General features: G+C 49.1%; 1 long non-coding RNA gene across 1 annotated transcript; it reads right to left on the bottom strand.

Moving 5' to 3' along the window:
* Positions 1-7,793: 7,793 nt before the first annotated feature.
* On the bottom strand, positions 7,794-9,324 carry LOC125753754 (uncharacterized). Its single transcript, XR_007406247.1, has 2 exons — positions 8,642-9,324; positions 7,794-8,236 (listed from the first exon to the last, which is right to left on the bottom strand). It is a non-coding gene; the product is annotated as an uncharacterized LOC125753754 (long non-coding RNA).
* Positions 9,325-17,325: the final 8,001 nt, after the last annotated feature.

Here is a 17,325-nt window from a genome sequence, read left to right as displayed (position 1 = left end):
TGGGGCTGACCCCAGGACCCAGAGATCATGACTGGCCAGAGGGGAAGGAAGTCAGATGTTCGACCCTCAAGTCACCCACGCTCCCCTTTACATGCACTTTTAAAGATTTTATGTCACTATGAGTCCGACATGCATTGTTTTTTTTAATGTAGGATAACAGTATTAGCAAAGACGGTGTGTAAATGAACACCCCCTCAGTACTGGTGGGGGGCAGGGAAAGGAGCCCCTCAGCCTTTGATGCACGGCCGCGGAGAGGAGTCTCGGTCTGTTAACAGAAGCTGGGAAATGGAGCCTTTCCCCCAAGTAATTCCACTTCCAGGAAGGCATTGGGCCTATGGAAATCTGAAACGGGAAATAAGATTTCTCCTTGGGAAAAAAAAAAAAAAGATTTCTCCTTGAGACATTGCTCATCAGCTTTAGGCTCGAGTCAGCTTTATGGTGAGCTCCAAACGACATTGCGGCTGCCCGTGATCCAACGTTAATGATACAAGATGGCGCCCGCGTATGGCCCCAACTAGGTCGAATCACAGGAAGAAAATCTAGAATTTATTAAAATTACCCCTGGAGATCGGCCACGGGCAATTATGCTTGCCTGCTTTGCACTTTACTAGGACTTTCATGTCCTCTAATGGGCCTGCCTGCCTCTTCTGGAGGAAAAAAGAATATTTAATAATTAAAAATAAACAGAATTGGTAGCCTGAAAAAATATGAGGTTCTGTTTATCACAGGGCCTCATTCATCATGGGCTCATAATCAGTATTTGAGGTAGGAACGGACCTAGAAAGAAGGGAGGGAGGGAGGAAGGAGGGGCCCCCCTGCCTCACGGTGATGAGTTCAGGGACTGAGATTCCTCTGCCGCCTGCTGAGGTGATGGCACGCAGAGAAGCGAGGCCTTGGCCGTTGCTTTAGTACGTAAGGCTGCGTTCTAACTGCGGCATGTGGCAACCCACTGACCGTCCTTCTTGTTGGAGGACTAACCCGGAGTCCGCCGTCAGGTACTTTCCGGTCCCGGGATGTGGGAGGTAGATCTGAGAAGGTGGAGGAACCACAGGACGCTGGTGTCAAGACCAAGACGCCCTCGTCGGCCGCTGGGTGGCTGCTCTGTGGGGTGTGGCCTCTCTGCGGCCCCCAGAGTCCAAGAGTTTGGAAGGGTCGCTAATGGCCACATCTGTTGACCTCCTCCGAGAATCCTATTTGTTGGAACTCACGGTACAAAGATTAAGGGTTGAAGGTAGGAAACCACAGTTACATTTGCGCACCCCTGTGGCCGGCGTCTGCACGTAAAGCAATAGTCCCGGGGCCGGGTGACAACCATCCTCACCCGGGGGCCTTGCTGAGTCTGCACGGCCTGGAGTCTTTGGTCTTTGTCTGCAACGTCCTGGCTGCCAAGTCAAGGGAAAGGCCAGAGCTCTGGTGCTCAGACGCTTCCACTGGGAGGTACGTTCACCCCAGGGAATATGTGCCTAAAAACGTGCGCCTCGGGCATCATCACGTTCCAAAACCACATGTTCTTAAAATTAGGGGGTTTGCTGTTGTTCATCCCAGTGGCCCTCAAAGCTCCCTGGAGTCCCCGATGGTCTGCAGGGTCATTGGAAGAGCGTGCCAGGAAGTCCCGCACACCGCGGAGCCAGGAGGTTCTAAACGACCGAGTCCTCGTCTGAGGAATCCTATCAGAACGAGGCAACCAGTCTGCGTCCTGGATCCCAGGACGTAAGTGCTCCAAAAACAGGCGCTGCGGGCACACTTGACTTTTCCCGTCTGTGAGAGTTCAGAGCTCCCTTGCGGGTAGTTGCTCCGGGCTGGGATTATTTTATGTCCGTCAGGCTCCTGTGGGCCTATGCACACCCGGTGAGCCTTGCAAATTCCCGGATCCGGGGCTTTTCCGTCTTCCTGAGCTTGGTTTTCCCCTGGAAATATGGGAATGCAGGCTTCGGGGAGCGCAGAAGCAGCCAGTGACTACGCCAGCATCCTGCAAGCCCTCGTGTACCTCGTGGGTCTAAGACTTGCCGTCAGACATCTCGACACCCAAGCAGACCTTTGACGAAAACGTAAATTCTCTCTTCGGCTGATGTTATCTGATCCCTGGATTTGGGGACCAGAGATGTTGTCCAATGTTACTAGGGGCACCTGGCTGGCTCAGCCGGTAGAGATGTGACTCTTGATCTCCGGATCTCCGGGTTGTGAGTTCAAGCCCCACGTTGGGCATAGAGCCTACTTGAAAAAAATATTAGTGTCTGCGGTGTTGTTAGGTTTTTTTTTTTTTTCCTAAACACCTGTTTTCCTGCAGGCTCGTTCGTTGACAGATACAAAGAATGCGTGTGGAAGGACAGGAAGGTGCAGGGGACGGGCAGCGGTCCAACAGCGGCTGGCCCTCACCGTCACACCTACCCTACGACGGTGGCCTGTCCCCTGGGACGATCCTTCCGTGGCAGGCCGTGACCGTTAAGAGCTGTTCAGTAGGCCCGAGCGGTGTCCTTCTGAAGGAGGAACAGAGAAACACACAGGATGGCCTTATGTTGGCTCTTTAAATTTAAAATTCCTTTGGTCAGCAGAGAAAGAAGCTGTCTTCTGTTTATAGAAGTGAAAAAAAAAAGTACGCACCGAAGTTTTTACAGGAGTGAATAGTACGATTTTTAATTAATTAATTAATTAATTTATTTATTTATTTATATTTGTTTATATTTATTTTTTATGTATGTATGTATTTTTTAATAGTACAATTTTAAAACAGAATTCTTCAATCTATGGCTATATAAGCAAAGACATGACCTTTTCCAAGGACACGTAGCAAAAATAGCAGATCTCTAAATGCATGTGCTGCTGGGCTTACGACTCAGGCTGGCAAGCGAGGTGACACTTCCGTCTTAGCCTGCTCGGCTGCCGTCACAGAGCACCCCCGACTCGTGGTTCTGGACGACGGAAGTCTCTTCTCACGGCTCTGGGAGCGGAAGTCACAGTGGAGGGGCCGGCCGATTCCTTTCCGTGGAGCTCCCCTCCTGGCTTGCAGAGGCTCAGCTTCCTGCTGTGTCCTCGCATGGGTCGGGGCGAGCGACATCTCTCTCTCCTTCTTGGTTTTTTAGATTCTATTTTAGGGGCTCCTGGGAGGCTCAGTGGCTAGCGTCTGCCTTTGGCCCAGGGTGTGACCCTGGGGTCCTGGGATCGAGTTCTGCGTCGGGCTCCCTGCAGGGAGCCTGCTTCTCCCTCTGCCTGGGTCTCTGCCTCTCTCTGTGTCTCTTATGAATTAAAAAAAAATGCTAGAAGAAAAAATAAGGAAGCGCATAGTTTCCCCTGAGTCTCTTAGAAGCTACAGGATTCTTTGTACTTACCCAGTGTCTGATTAAACGCCCGAGACTGAACACAGAGAAACACACGCCCCTTCCTGAGAGAGGAAGCTTGGTGATACTGCCTTTCTCTGACTTACTGTTTTTATTTTAATCAGAAAAATCTATCACTCCTTGAGGTGGAAAACAGTGCACTCTGAACAGCAGAGTCTTCGAGTTTGGGAATCGGGAGGTACCACGGACGCGGGCCGGCCCAGCCTCCTGCTCACGGAGGAGGAGACGGAAATCTTAGAAGGTGGCGGTAACTTGCCGAGGCCGCTGAGGACTGTGTGCGTCTGTCCCGTGACCGTCGGGAGACGTGGTCAGCTCGCCCCCAGCCCGTGTGATTGGGTCTTTCCTTGACTGACTGCATGGACGTTCCCCGACATCACGCCGGTGGGCTCTCTCAGCAGCCCCGCGGGGGGAAGGCCGGGTGCGCAGGCAGGGATGGAAGCTCCTTGTGTGTCTAGAAATGGACCCCAGAGGGCGTGGGGGCTGCACTGCAAATGGGCAAACCCCGGGGCAGTAGAGATCAGGGTCGGGGTGGGACTCAGGTGCCGCCTAGAGACGAGGGGCATCTGTTACGTCCTACAAAGGACTGAGTGAATTTGTGGAAGTGGAGGATTAGGTGGCAGAGTCACTGATCGCAAAGACTGGGGGACGGTTTGGGCTCCAAAGGCAAGTCCATTCGCTCCTCCAGGCCCCAGCGGCTTGAGTAGCTCATGGAGTCAGAGTCCCAGGGTAAGTGAAGCCAGGTGGGGAGAGCGAGTAGCGCCCCACCAAGCACAGGAGGGGTCGCACCAAGGTCTCCGAGGCGGGCCATGATACAGGCCGCGTAACGTGGCGAAGAGCCAGCTGGACGTGCCAACCTCATGACCCCACGGAATTAGCCTTGAAATGTAGACGTGGGGGTGCCCTGCTGAAGAGTGATGAGCGAGACCCAGACAGTGGGTGAAAGCCTCAGGGACCATGCGTGAGCAAGGCCTGAGCCTCCACCGATGTCCACGGCCCTGGGCAGCCGCAGGAGCGAACGCTTCCGGGGGAGCAGTGGGCCCGTGGGCCAGGGGACGGGGCGAGGGTTGGGGTAGGACTGTGGTGCCAACCACGGACCCGTATCCCCACGGATGGCAAGAGACCGGTTGGCAGTCAGAGGGTCCTCGGAGCCTGGCGGCTTCTGCCTGCGAGGAGGGGCGGCTGAGGGCAGGAGCCTGTAGAAAGAGGAAGACACCAGCCACCGACTATGGAAAAGAGAAGGCGAAGAGTAAGATCCTGAAGGAGTCGGGACGGGCTCCCGCGAGGACTCCTCTTCTGGAGGAAGAAGGCCGAACTCGATCACGTTCCACGACTTCCTTAACCTCCCAGCACACTTTCACATCCAAAGGAATATCCATCCCGCATCCAGACTTGAAGTAGGATCTAAAGCATCGCTGCGTGTGTGTCACAAAAACGCCAAAAGGGTCGTTTTCACAATGTTGATTATTTTTTTTCCTCATTCTTAATGTCTTATAAACGGCGATCCCTCTAGGATTACGCTGTGCTCCTCATCTACACCAGGCCCCTCTCTTTGCTATAAATCTCTAAGGCTTCCTAGACTCTTTCCACTGATCTATTCTCGGGGGACCCAGATTCCCTCCAAGGAAAGAGAAACCAGGATGAAGTCAGCAAGCGAGGGGCCTCTCACCACCTCCTGCTACGTCTCCAAGACTAAGAAGCTGGTGGGAGCCGGAGAATATGCATGAATTTGCATCCTTGACGCACACGATTCATCCGAGACACAAGGAAAGGATGGAAAGTCTGGAGTCAAGGATACACTGTGGCCATCCCCACACCGAGTGGTTTGATTTGATAGAGTCCATCAGGCCGAGGTGCTTCTGGGACACAGGAAAAGCATTCGACAGCATCTGTACTCGACCAAACAGCACTTGTTGACCTTATAGCAGTGGATTTTAGTCTCAAGGTGGGATATTTAGAGACATAAGGCTGAGTGAATGACGTCCTCCAACGGTCTTGGTCCAGGGCTGTCCTCCTACGTGGGCCGTTAGAACATGTGCCACGTCTGTAGGAAGTGAGTCTATTTACTAGAGAGTCTGCTACCTACATCGGTTAAGAGCAGGCGTTTGGAGTGAGACAGCCTTGGGTTTGAATCTGGGTTCCACAGGTTGCAGCTCTGCGACCTTTGAGCTGTTTAGTGAACTCCTCTGAATCTCAGTTTTCCCATCTATAAGACAAGGATCCTAAGGGATGCCTGGGGGGCTAAGTTGGTTGCGTATCTGACCCTTGATTTGAGCTCAGGTCATGATCTCAGGGTTGTGAGATCGAGCCCCATGTCAGGCTCTGCACTGAGTCTGCTTGAGATTGTTTCTGTCTCCCACCCCCCCAGCTCAGGATCTCTCTCTCTTTCTCTCTAATTCTCAAATAAATAAACAAAATCTTAAAAAAAAAAAAGGGGGGCGCAGCCTGGGTGGCCCAGCGGTTTAGCATGGCCTTCAGCCCAGGGCGTGACCCCGGGGTCCTGGAATCGAGTCCCACATCGGGGTCCCCGCAAGGAGCCTGTTTCTCCCTCTGCCTGTGTCTCTGCCTCTCTGTCTCTGAGTCTCTCATGAATAAATAAATAAAATCTTAAAAAAAAAAGAAAAGAAAAGAAAAAACCAAAACAGAAACCAAGGCCAGGGATAGTCATACTACCTCACGGGGAGTTTGTCAGGATTCGCTGCTCTGGTGCTCGGCATGGTCATCAGCTCCTGTGGCCCCGGTGCAAAGTTCTCATCACAGCTGGTCGTAGGAGAGGTTTCCTGATTAGCCAGCGAGACGGGCAGAGTCAGCGGAGAGACACCCCTGGGTGACCCCGAGTTCATTAGCCACGGTGATAGGAGGGAGGCGCTGGGAGGTGGGTAGAAGAGGACAGGGTCTGTCTCGGCACTTCGGGGCCATCCAGCGTGCAGACACCCGAGCTCCCTTTCCTAGACGACGCTGCGCTCTGCTTAGAAGCCCTGGTTACTCTTCCAGCCCCGATGGCGGAGCCAAAAGGAGATGTCGGCGGCGCGGGCCGCGCTCAGGAGACACAGGCATCTTTCAGCAGGTGCTTCCTTAAGCTCTGATTTGGCTTGATTACGTCTGTACTGACTCAGCCTAAAGGAGGCCGCGCAGGAGGAATCACGTCCCTACCACGACGCCGGTGCCCGCGGGACGATTTCAATTCCAGAAGCACTTGGACGGTGGGTGGGGAACGGACTTGTGTGTGATCTTTATTTCCCCCCTCTGTAATTTTTCTGTGTTATTTTTCCCGTTTTCCCCAACATTTCTGCAAAGAACATCTATTACTTGTATAAGAGCACAAATTTAAGGGCCGCCTTGGTAGCTCAGCGGTTGAGCGCCTGCCTTTGGCTCAAGGCGTGACCCCAGGGTCCTGGGATCGAGTCTGGCGTCGGGGTCCCTGCATGGAGCCTGCATCTCCCTCTGCCTGTGTCTCTGCCTCTCTGTGTGTGTCTAGTATTCACATCTGCCTCCCACAGCAGCCTCCTTATGACAAGAGGATCCTTTTTCCCCTGTCACCCCAGGCTTTGGGGCACAGGAGACCATTTGTGACGGGGGAGCAACAGGGACAAGCAGACTCTGCACTAAGAGGAGGGACCCAATCTCATGACCCTGAGATCACAACCTGAACGGAGACCAAGAGTCAGACGCTTGCCCGACTGAACCACCCAGGGGCCCCTTTAAATATACAACATAACTTCTTACAATATAATTTTTACACCCAACTGGGTCAGCTCCACAGGTTGCCACGGGGTGACTTTTAAGCGCCAGCACTGCGGCAGATGCCATAAGAGTCCTGCTGGGTCACTTGCAAGCGCTTTAAGATAAGCCACTCAACTTCTCTAAGCCTCAAGTGGTGATAATACCTGGTTTAATGTTTGAGGGTGATTAAATACTGCAGTGCATTTAAGGCAGGTTCCTGGCACTGAGTGAACACTCAACAAAGATTAGATAGCTTTGTTATTTTAAATAGTGCTGGTCTCGACACTTTTCAGGGACGTCTATCACCCTGATCCTGCATGACTGGTCCATTTCCCAGTAGGAATGCTTGTATTCTTTTCTCTTCCTGCAGACGCATAGTTCTGGGGCACATTAGTGCCATGTTGGTCTAGAAGTTCCAGCCCAGCGTTCACTTACATCATTTCGGACACGTAAGCCTGACTTTACATTTCCTCGCAGCCACATGCATTATACTCCTTACCTTCCCATCCGAACGTGTGTATGACTCTGTACATGAAAATGAGAAATAAATTTGTAAGCACCTTAAAATCTGAAAACTAACTAAATAAATACAATTTTTTAAAAAAATCTGAAAACTGCTTCATAAAAGCATTAACCTTCCTCACCACTCGGGAAAGAAGGGGGTCATCTTTAGAAGCGGTGAGCATGTTAAGAAAAAGAAGTAATAACAGGCAGCTGAGTGGAGAAATTACCAACAAGTAAGTGAAATATATACTTTTATTTAAAGCATGTAAAAATACACACGCAGAAATGAGCGTCTGGAAAAAAAAATGCTTGTAGGCATGGATAGCCAATACTGTTGGGATGACTTTTTAAAAACAGGTTCTTTTATTTTCCAATAAAAAAAATAAGCAAGGATCACTTCACTGCTTCAAAATAAATTTAACAAATGGCATGTTTTTAAAGGAAACAAAAGGCATTAAAACGTATATAGCATGTGAGATTTCCGTCCTTCTTTTAAAACTGAGCAGTAAACCGGAAGACGGCCCCGTAAGCCCCTCCCTGCTCCAGCAGTTTAGGAGTCCCCACAAGAGGGCGAATAACTTGATATGCGATTAACTTGAAATGTGCAGTTCAAATATCATCAAGGCAGCAGACCGCAGGGGCAAGATGACGCAGTATGTACGGTCCATCTCGGGAACCTGCTGGAAAAGTATTTTTTACTATCAGGACAATGCAAAAACTGTAACATTTTTGGGTAAGAAAACCAATGTCCAGTTACGAACTGTTTGGGAGACAATCCTTCAGGCATCACTTTTTTTTTTTTTTTTTTTTTTAATGATTCTCAGCAAAGGAAGCATAGACTAACCAAGACACGTGAAAACTTGGTCATTATCCAGCCATCCAGGAATCACAAGGCAAGAACTGTGAGACACTATCCTAGGGAGCTCTGCTGGGGAGTACACATCAACACATGCATAGACTCATCAGCGGGCCTCATGAGGCTGCGTCTCTTTACATCCTAGATTAAGACAAAATCTCCAGGTCCTAGAAACCTGCAGGCCGGGGATCCTACGTTCAGAACGCGTACGACCAGGGGATCTTACCTCAGGAGCAGGATCTTCGGGCCGTACAAATCCCACTTCATTTCCCTTTAAGACTGGACTCCGGAGAGATCTCACACCTGGCTTTGGTGGATGGGTAGATGGTTTACCTAATATCTAAGAGACTAAAGGAACCAACCGAAACAAAGGGCAAGAGTTGGGCACGTGTAGGCATTTTCCAATGAAAAGTCATGGCTTCTTCAGTGTGTTAGTCAGGGTAGGCAGGTGTGAGTGAAAGAAGCCAAGAAAATATCCGCCAGAGCTGACTAACTCCAGATGGGTCCAAGAACCAGGTGTGTAGCCGACGCAGCCGGGGCCATGCTGGAGATAATGCTGCAGAACTGGTCTGGTGGAGACACCACTGGCACCATTGTTCAGTTGAGTCACCGCAATTAACACCTCCGATTTCATCAACACCGGTCGTCAACCCTGTGCTAGGACACGTTTCTCCATTGGCCGCCCTTGTTCCAGACCATCCGTCAAGGGTGCTTGCGTATGTCTGTTGGCCATTTGTAGGTCTTCTTTGAATAAATTTCTGTTCGTGTCTTCCGCCCATTTCTTGACAGGATCATTTGTCCTTTGGGTGTCGAGTTTGATAAGCTCTTTATAGATCTCGGATACCAGCCCTTTATCTTATAAGACATTTGCAGATATCGTCTCCCATTCTGTGGGGTGTTGACTTTTGGTTGCGTTGACTGTTTCCTTGGCTGTGCGAAATAAGCTTTTTATCTTGATGAAGTCCCAATAGTTCTTTTTTGCGTTCGTTTCCCTTGCCTTTGGAGACGTGTCTGGCAAGATGATGTCATGAGCACGGGGTGTTATATCCAACTGATGAATCACTGAACTCTACCTCTGAAACTAATAATACACTATATGCTAATTAACTGAATAGAAATAAAAATTAGAAAAGAATGCTTGCACAGCAGAGGCCTTGGAAGGTAAAGATTGTATTTCCCTGCAGAGCAAAGGGGTAGACGTGACTACTGCCCATTATAAAAGATCCAGTGTGTTCTCCTGTGTGCCCAGGCATCTCTTTGGCCCATCTGCTTTGCTCCCACAAGAATTAGGGCCACGGGGAACTCGTTTATATGCTGATATTCACGCTGCTGATGTGCCATGCTCTGATAGAGTCCATTGTCTCTGACCAACGTAGTGTCTCCTAGCTGCATCCATGGAACTGTGGCAGACGAATCTATTAGCCTGCAAGTAGGGCAAATTCTCGTATCTTTTAGTTTTTGCGCTTGCTGCTGGAATCGCTGCCATTGCTGTCTTTAGATGGGAGACAGTCGTGAGAACGGAAATGGCAGTCTCAGCTTTTTCTCTTCTGAGCATCTATTTCTTTTCTTTCCTCATTTTTAAAGATTTTATTTATTTACTTGAGAGAGAGAGAGCATGAATGGGGCAGGGAATGGGCAGAGGGAGAGGGAGAAGCAGACTCCCCACTGAGCAGGGAGCCCTACACGATCCCGGGACCCTGAGATCATGACCCGAGCTGAAGGCAGCTGCTTCACTGACTGAGCCCCCCAGGTAACCCCTGAGCTTCCAATTCTAAGCTCAGGTGACAGGTGCTTCTAACCGGTGGCCCCTAGGTCACGTGATGCCTGAGGTAAAGAGAGTCTGGGAAATCCAATATTTGTTTTCCTACAGTTTCCATAGTGGAAAATCCCCAAACATAGCTTGATTGGGATGACAGAAAAAACAACAACAACAACAACAACAACAGACCAAGGTCCATTATTAAGTAGTTATTCTATATTTCTCAATATAATGGGAATTCTTAGGACTTTGTCAAAGGTTAAATCCAAAGACAGAGATGTATGATATTCTTTAGGGAAAGGCTTTAAGTTCCAGAGCTCTTAGCGGAGATGTTGGTGCCACTTGGCAAAAAATACACCAGATGGCACTCTTAGTAGTAATTATAGTTCTGCTTTCCCCTAACTGTGTTGGGTGCGTTGTTTGGGCACAGCAGAATCCTTCTAGGAAAAGAAGATCAATGTGGCCAGATTCCAGCTGTTCCTATCATATTTCTCAACTAAGATGACTTCTCACGCCGTTGGGTGATTCAGGGCTGGGAGGAAGCGTGTGTGTAACAGGTGTGCGAGGCCGACCATAACGGCAGGCAGTGACTCAGTTGCCACCAGCTGGGGCAGCAAGGAGAAGGCAAGCCTGGAGATTGGAACATTCTCTAAGAGGATGGTGCGCAGGTGGGAATGAGGAAGCAGCTCGGAGGGGAGAGGGTCCTAGAAAACCATATTTGCTGGAGATTTTAGTCTATTCGTTCTGTAGAAATCTGGACGAGTATGTTATGTTTAAGAGTAACATACGTGTAGAAAAGTGTGTGGATTATAAGCTCAATTAATAACCCTAAAGTGAATATACCTGTGAAATCGTGCCCCGCGTGAAGAACTAAAACTTTGCCGATACCCAGAAACCCTCTCAAGTGCCTGCCAATTACCATTTCCTTCCCTTCCTCAAAGAGAGCCACTACTCTGATGCTAGTACATTAGTTCGCCCTTTTGAACGTCAGAAAAATGGGGTTGTATGTACACACCCTCTGGGTCTGGCTGCTTCACCCCACATTATGGCTCTGGGACTCACCCATGCTTTTGCATGTGACAATAGTCTGCTCCTCTGTATTGCTGTATGGTATCCCATTATGTTGCTATACCAGATTTTATGTATCTCTTCTGCAGTCCGTGGAGTCCAACTTTTGTCCATTGCAAATAATTCCACTTGAACTTTTCTTCTGTCTTTCCTACTTACATTTTGGGTAAGTATATGCCAAGAGTGAAATTTTCTGGTTGTAAGATATTCACGTGTAGAAGTGCAGTAGAAACTTTCAGAAGATTTTCCAGAGTGGCTGTAGCATTGTAGGCCTCCACCTGCACTGGGGTTAAACTTTGAGGGACATCAAATGTCTGAAGATGAATAGAATCTTCCATCTTGGATCCTCGAACCTCTTGTGTGGTTCACTGATGTTGGGAGGAAGAAACTCTCTCTGCCGTTCAAGGTCCTTCCAGCTAGAAGAGGAATCAAACTGACACTGACCCATGACAGATCAACAGGAGAAAATCAATTTAATTTTTAAATTAAATTACTCACTTAAATTTCTGAGTTTGTGGAATCCACACAGTTGTGGAAATTCCAAAGACAGGCAAAATGAAGTATCTATGGGAGTTCGAACTGAGGAACACAGGACAGGGGTCTGGGACTTCAAAGGGAAGGAATGCAACTCACTGGAAGATAAAGGAGCAAATGCGCACTGGGTCCTTCAGAAACCACAAGACCCAGAGGACTTTGATCAAACGGCCCTTGCTGGGTCCCTCCCCGCTACCACGCCTGGTTCCTACCACAGCACAGTTATCAGTAGGGATAGCCCTCTTGCTAGAGCAAGTCCTCTATCTGAGTTACTGTGAATAGGGAAGTAAAAGAGCTTTTCCCGGCTCTGCTGGGTTTGATTGCTTTCTTTTTATCTTTCTTTCTTTCTTTTTTTTATTTTTAAGATTTTCGTTTTTTATTCATGAGACACACACACAGAGAGAGAGGCAGAGACCCAGGCAGAGGGAGAAGCAGACACCATGCAGGGAGCCCGACATGGGATTCGATTCCGGGACCCCGGGGTCAGGCCCTGAGCTGAGGTGTGCACACACCCATGGAAAGATTGGAAGGCTGTATGTCCAAAGAGAGGCCAGAAAACACAGTGTGGCTCTAGTAACAGATTCTGAGGCCAAGCGCCCTGGGTTTTGACCCTCATACTGCCATTTATTAGTTGTCTCATCCTGGCGAGTTCCTTATGCCTCTGTCCCTCAGCTTCCTCATCTGTTAAACCGTTGTTGGGTTTAATGTGGTCATGGATGGTTGACCCTGTTGGAGGAGTTAATACATATAAAGGGCTCAGACTACCCCCTGCAACACCGAGTGCCAACCATGTGTTTGATACGGCTACAGGTAGGATTCTTAGAAAGTAGTTTCTTCTCTGTTTCCAAAATTTAAAATTTGTTTATTTATATCATTCTTTTTAGAGATTTCATTTATTTGTTAGAGAGGGAGAGGGAACACCAGCAGAGGGAGGGGCAGAAGGAGAGGGAGAAGCAGATGCCCTGCTGAGCAGGGAGCCTGATGCAGAACTCGATTCCAGGACCGTGAGACCATGACCTGAAACGAAGGCAGGCGCTTTGCCGGCCAAGCCACCCAGGGGCTCCATAAAAGTTGTTTATTTTAAAAATTAGGAAACTAAGATTGAATTCAAGTGAAGCAGTATTTCTCAAACTTTTCTTCCTTTTTCTTTTTGAGGAAACTTTGTAGACATCCTTCCCTAATTGACCCTTCTCCATGAAACTGTAGCAGCACAGATACACTGAATATCCCTTTATGTACTGCATTTATATCTGGGCTATATTAATAAAAATTCAATTTTTCTTCTCCCTCCAATTTTGCTGGAAGGAGGCAGTGATATCATCCCCATCGAGCACACAGTAGTTAAAATAAAAGAAACAAGCAAATATTGATGACCAAGGAAGAAAAATCTGGGGTAGAAAATGTAGTAGGTCAGAACTCCGGTAGCAGCAATTCAGACACGTGCGTGAATCTGTTCCTATTTCATGGGTTGTGTACCATAAGGTCTTTTTCAGGTTTTATGCCAAGAATAGAAATGAGCAGACAGTTCTGGCCAGAAAATTGCCTATTGAGAAGTAAGTGTCACTGTTGAGAGAGTAGAGCCATTAAGGTCAGGAATATTATTTGTTTTACAGCTTTATTATTTTTTTTAAAAAATATTTTGTTTATTCATTTGAGAGAGAGCAAGAAAGAGAGCGAGAGAGCGAGAGCGTGAGCAGAAATGGGTAGGAGGGAGGAACAAGCAGACGCCCCCCTGAGCAGGGAGCCCAATGCCGGGCTTGATCCCAGGACCCCCGGGGTCAGGACCTGAGCTGAAAGCAGATGCTTAATTGACTGAGCCACCCACGTGCCACACAGCCTCCTTAATTTTATGTGAAGAATTTCTAGATTTGCAAACTCAGATGCATTTATTCATTTATTTTAAATATTTTATTAATTTTTTTAAAGTAGGCTCCAGACCCAGTGTGGGGCTCAAGCTCATGACCCCGAGATCAAGAGTCCCGTGCTTTACCGACTGAGCCAGCCGGGCACTCCACAAACGCATTCATACGAGTCCAAAACTGCCTTTGGAGCCAGAGAAATGCTTCTTGTTCGAGCTTCTAGATCAGAAAGGTCAAAAATCACCCTTTCTCAAAGTGGCCGTGGATACCAGCTTCAGAATCATCTGGAGGGTTTATCACCACGCAGCTCCCCAGGTCCTCACATGCTCTGGTGTGAGTGTGGGGAATGTACACTTCAGCAAGCTGCCACGCTTTGTGTTGGCACGTTTTGGAATAATGATAAGGAAGATGCTAATGACCATGGTAGCTCCCAGGCGTAGAGTGATGTGTGCCAGGTGCCAAGGGTTCTGGTGTATCCCAAGGCAGGGGAAACCCCAGGGAGCTTGAGCAATCTTGGATTTCTTCAAAGCCTCGGAAAGTAGGCTCAACCCACTTGATTTAAAGGAATAAGGATGTGAGATGCCCCGTGTCCTCTACGTGTCCTGTGGAATTCCTATCCATCGGAGTTTCTCACTAGTCTGCGAAAGCCGAGCATAACACAGCTGGCTCACAACGTAATTGTGCAAGTGCAAATGGGAAATGGATAAAGGGGAAGAGGGGCTAGGAGCACAGACCAAAACTCTCATCAGTTAGCATGCTAAGTGCCTTCCGAAATGGCTGGCCCTGAATGCAATACTACGGTTTTCAGGCCTTCAGATGCGGCCATTCTTAATGCTTTCAAAGCAATTTAAAGATGGCGACATAATGGAGTGTCCCAGGTCAGGGAATAGCTCTGTTCACTTATTTTGGTGGATTCATGATTGACAGACAGAAAGGAGGAATGCCTTGAACTGAAAGGTTGGCACATGACCCGCAGGCCTCGGGACCCTGCCTTATTCTACGAGAAATGGTTGGTGGCAAGGTCTGGGCATTACCAAGAACCGGACGTCAATCTCTAGAGAGGAAGACTCCGGCCCTCCAAAGTCTGACAGCCTCGACCTTGACAACGGCTTAACTCAAAAAACAGAACAACAACAACAACAAAAAAGCCCCCCTTTATTGTAAAATAGAATGAAACAAAACAAATGAAACCCATTAAAAACTTGAAACTGCATTTCATAACCTCAGAAGGGAATGCAGTAGGTGAGTGTCAAGGCCCCTGGAGAAAAGTAGAATAAATCGTCTCTTTTTCAAGCCCCAAAAGGCACCAAGAACAAGTGAAAATTGTAGTTCCAAGAGTAAATAAAATAGGAAACATCCTCCATCCTGGGGCACAGTAGTAAACCCACACCCTAGAGAGCGTAGCTTGTCTCGTCCTGGGAAACTGGTTTTACTGCAAAATTGCAAGAGCCTTATAATTTAATTCACCCAGCAGACTCCTCAGCCACTGTGGGGAAGAGCAGACGGGTCGAGGAAGGCGGGGCCTGTGTCCCGAAGCAGTCACCCAACCTAACAGGATTTGTCAGTAATATAGTTACTTCTTAGCTTCAGTTTTTACCAAGAAATAAAAATGCAAATGAACTCTCATCTCAGGTATGTGAAGTCATCTGAAAATTTGGGAAGCACAAATCGCAGCATTCCAGTGACTGTGGGGCTGTGAGCATGATATTTACTCTTTCTGTTTCCATTAAAGCACGTGACAATAACTAATTCTGTGACTATGTGACAGAGGGTGACACAGAAATGGAACCCGCCGTGGAATTAAGTGTTGCGTAAGTGCTAAACAATTAACCGACCCACTTTCAATTTAAACCTACAGTCCCAGTGTGGTTCTTCATTTTAAGGGCTGGCTGACCCCATTTCCTCTTCCATTACCGTAAACTTCTTTCTGGAAAATTCAAGAGCAGTTTCAAATTTAACAAGATCTTTTAAGTCTTGGAGCAAAGACCCCATCTCAGTACGAAACAACAATTATTGCGATTTGACCTCAGAATCCTGGATTTAATTTCAAGCAAACAGTCTAAAATGCTCTTCACAAGCGAGAGAGTCGCAGAAAGATGGCAGGGCTCCGAACGAAGCACAGAACTCAGAAACACATTCTGATTTAGCGAAATTAGATCGCGGGTGTTAACATTTAAAGGTGCTGAGATGAAAAGAAAACGTTGTTCGGTTGTTTAGAGAAGAAATAACCGTACAGGGTTATTCGGAGGAATTCATGCAGGCTGTAGAGGGGGAGGAAGGCTGCAATAAGGTGTCTGAAGGCTCTCATTCCTGACTTTGGGGACTACCGGTCTGTTTACTGAGAACCCTGAAGATCTCTGTCCCTAGAACTCCTCCTGTGAAGTTCTAGACCCACGTCACCCACTTCCCGCTGGATATCTCCACTTAGACGCGCTGCCGGGGTGTCCCTTAAACACAGCTCGGCAGATCCCGAGCAGATCCTGTCTCCCAGCCCTTCCCTAACCCGGTTTCCCTTCCAGGATTCTGCATTTTGGGGAAAGGCACCAAGTCGGAAACACGTACGTAGGCCATCCTTGATCTGCAATTCCGCTCGTCGCCTATATGGGATTGAGACTTCCTGCTGTTAGCTTCTACACGTTATCAGTCAGAGCCCAGTAAGGAAAAACACACAGCTTACTTTTAATTTTTTTTCATTTTTATTTGTATTTATTTGTTTATTAATTTAAGAAAGAGAGAGCAGGGGGAGGGGCAAAGGGAGAGAGAGAGAGAGAGAGAGACAGAGAATCTCAAGCAGGCTCCACGCCCAGTACAGAGCCAGAAGCAGAGCTCGACCCTACAGCGCTGAGATCATGGCCTGAGCTGAAATCAAGGGTCGGATGCTTAACCCACTGAGCCACCGGGCGCCCCAACCACAGTAGGTATTTTAACTGGAAGCATTTAATATAAAGAATCTGAATGGATGTCACAAGGCTGAGAAGGCAAAGGGACAGCACGGAGGTGACGGAGAGCCAGGAGCAGCTACCTTCTCCAGCCGGGGCAGGGAGGAGAAGGGGGCGGCTAGCAGAGCGCGGGGGGCGGGGGGGGCGGACCCCGAAGCTCCTGGGCCCGGGCGTTGAGCAGGCCATCGTGTGCCGCTGCTACGGGAGCTCCGGGGAGAAGCTGCCCCTGGCGGGGCTGCAGGACAGAGGTGGTGGTGCCGGGTGCCACTGAGCGGCCGCTGAGGCTGGTCCAGGGCTGCGGGGGGGAGCGGACCTGTTGCTGCTTCCAGGGTGGAGGCCTGTTGCTGGGCTTAGGCCGCTGGCCTCGGAACAGTAGGAAGGGGCAGCTCTCTGTGCCCCTCCCCACGTCCGGTGTCTCCCTTGAGGGAGGGACCCCTCCCCCCTCCGTGTCCTCCCTGCTGACTCCACGCAGCAGCCTCCAGGCCGGCCTTGCTGTTTTCTCGATTGCGGCCTCCAAGCCACGTTCCGCACGGAGGCCGGACTGATGGCTTTATTACTTTATGTTCTTACAAATAAAACTCTGATCCTGACACTCCTTTACTCACGTCCCGTCGCTGGGAGCCGTCGCACAAAGTCGAGGGTCGAGGTCTCCTCCTGAGTCTCTAGGTGGCCTGGCCCACGCTCCGAGTCCCCCTGCTGGCCCTCGAGGGAGAAAGACCCGCCCGCCCTCCGCAGCCACAGCCGCATCCCA

Source organism: Canis lupus, chromosome 26, assembly GCF_003254725.2.
Source record: "Canis lupus dingo isolate Sandy chromosome 26, ASM325472v2, whole genome shotgun sequence".
Lineage (NCBI taxonomy): Eukaryota > Metazoa > Chordata > Mammalia > Carnivora > Canidae > Canis > Canis lupus.
This window is presented reverse-complemented; position numbering and strand designations above follow the sequence as displayed.